Raw genomic sequence first — 2392 nt, forward strand, 5'->3', positions numbered from 1 at the left:
CTGGGATTGGGAAGGGTAGGGCACCCCAGCTCCATCAGAGCATACAGATTGTGATGGAATTCCTGCCAGTCCATAAGGTGAGTGTAGGTGTGTGATGGCCACACCTCTGTTCACCAAGTGGGCATGGGGGAGAAGAGTAACCAGGGGAATATTGAAATTTTCCAGCCATCAGCTTCCAGTGTGTTTGTGCTGTCCTCAGCAAGTGGAGCCTATTCTTAGGCAAATGGGAATTCTGCTGCTTTAAATACCCAAAATGGCCACGTTGTTTGTAAACATTCAAAATGGCTCTGCCCTCTATACAGCCGAAAGTCCAAAGTTCAGTTTGTGTCTCCTTTGCTGTTTCCCTTTTTAGTTGTTAGCAACCAGTGTGGTTGTCCATGTGGCCCGTGGTTAGCAGGTCCAATATTTAGGTTAATTCTCAGGTTCTAACACCATTTGTAAATATTCAAACTGCCTATGCCATCAGGACAGCTGATAGTCCACAGGTCTGTTTGTCTCCTTATTCACTATTTTCATTGAGATTCTTCTACTACTTGGTATTTAATCCTCTTTTGTATTCTTCCTTTCAAAGCTCAGGGGTCCAAGATTATCTTCTGAATCTGTGTCAACTGGTTTCTCTTTTCTTTGTTGAATAGGGTCTGTGTAGCTTGTCTGTCCATTCTGCTATCTTACTGGAAGTCCTAATGGCTAGGATTTTGTTGAAGATTTTTGCATGTATATTTATGAACAATATTGATCTGTTGTTTTCAGTTTTAGTGGTGTCTTTGCCTGGTTATCAGGGTTACACTAGCTTCATAAAATGAATTTGGGAGGATTCCATCTTTTTGTCGTGTAGTGCTTTAAGGCATTTGATTGCTAACCAGAAGTTTGGCAGTTCAGATGCACCAGATGCTCCACAGACTGAAGATGGGGCAATCTACTTCTGTAAATATTTACCACCTCACAAACACAATGGGTGGTCTGTATGAGTTAGAATTGACTCAATGGCAGTGAATTTTGTTTTGTTTTGTTTTGGGAATAGGTTAAATAGGATTTGTGTCAGCAATTCTCTGATTTTTTGCTAGAATTCTCTAGTGAAGCTGTTTGGGCCAGGACATTTTTTGTTGGTAGTTTTTTATTACCTGCCCATTTTCTTCTTTTGATATGTGTCTGTTCAAATTTTCTACCTCAGTCTGTGTTAATTCAGGTAAATAATGTGTTTCTAGAAATTTGTCCATTTCTTTTAGGTTTTCAAATTTGTTGGAGTACAGTGCTTCATAATATCCTGATATTATCCTTTTTATTTCAGTTTGTTCTGTTGTGATTTCACCCATTTCATTTCTTATTCACATTCTTTGCATCTTTTCTTTCTTTGCTAACCATCAGCAGTGTCTTAACTGGCCCAATAAACCTTTACAGTTTACCAAATACTGAAGGAAGAAGATACAGTGGTAATTGTTCTTTAGCTAAATGTATTTGTTGTAGTAGTAAGAAAGACACCCCCAGTGAAGTTCCCTAGTTATTTGTGTATACATCTTTCTGTATATTAGTTAATCTATTCTTCTTGAGGGCAAGCAGCCTCTCCCTGAGCTTGCCCAACTTGTAATCTACTTTCAAACATATTCTTCCATGGATAAACTGCCTCTCCCCTTTCTTTTCCAGACTCCTCTAATCAAGACAGCATTGATGGTTTAATGGTTGGAAGAATTGGGGAAATAACATTAAGAGGTGAAAAAGGGCATCTCAACTAGGCTCAAAACAGAGTTAGGGTTCTACATGTATGTTGCAGCCCTCCACAAGACAAATCCTTTTAGATTTTAGGCTCTAATGCAGTCATAAGCTTTTATCACATTTTACTAAGAGCCACCCATGAATTAGCAAAGTTCCTTATCAATTTTGTAAATAAACCCATCAAATCTTGGGTAGCTATTTTTTCCTATCTACGTTTTGTTTTATGCTTCCATTCTTATCATTCTGAAACAACCAGTCTCTTTGCTGTAGGACAAAATTACCCCTTTTCCCTTGGAAAAACATGTCCCATATACTTAATCCATAGGTTTGGAAGATGAGCCCTTCAGGTTGGAAGGCATTCAAAATGTGACTGGGGGAATTGCTGCTTTCTCAAAGCAGTAAAAAGTAAACAAACAAAAAACACCAGACTCATTGCTGTTGAGTCAATTCTGACTCATAGCGACCCCTCTTGGGATTCTGAAGCAGTATCTCTATAGAAGTAGATTGCTGCAGTGAATTGCTTGATGTGGCCCTTCTAGCCATTGTCCTCCATTCTGTGGTGTTTCGTAAATCCCATTATCCATGCCTGTTTGGGGTGGTGTGGTAGTTAAGGTCAGGTATCAACTTGGCTGGGCAGCTGGTAGTAGTCCTTCCCTACAATGACTGGCAATCGACTCTGTGA

Source organism: Orycteropus afer, unplaced genomic scaffold, assembly GCF_000298275.1.
Source record: "Orycteropus afer afer isolate SDZICR_OR568_19922 unplaced genomic scaffold, OryAfe1.0 scaffold01488, whole genome shotgun sequence".
Taxonomy (NCBI): Eukaryota; Metazoa; Chordata; class Mammalia; order Tubulidentata; family Orycteropodidae; genus Orycteropus; species Orycteropus afer.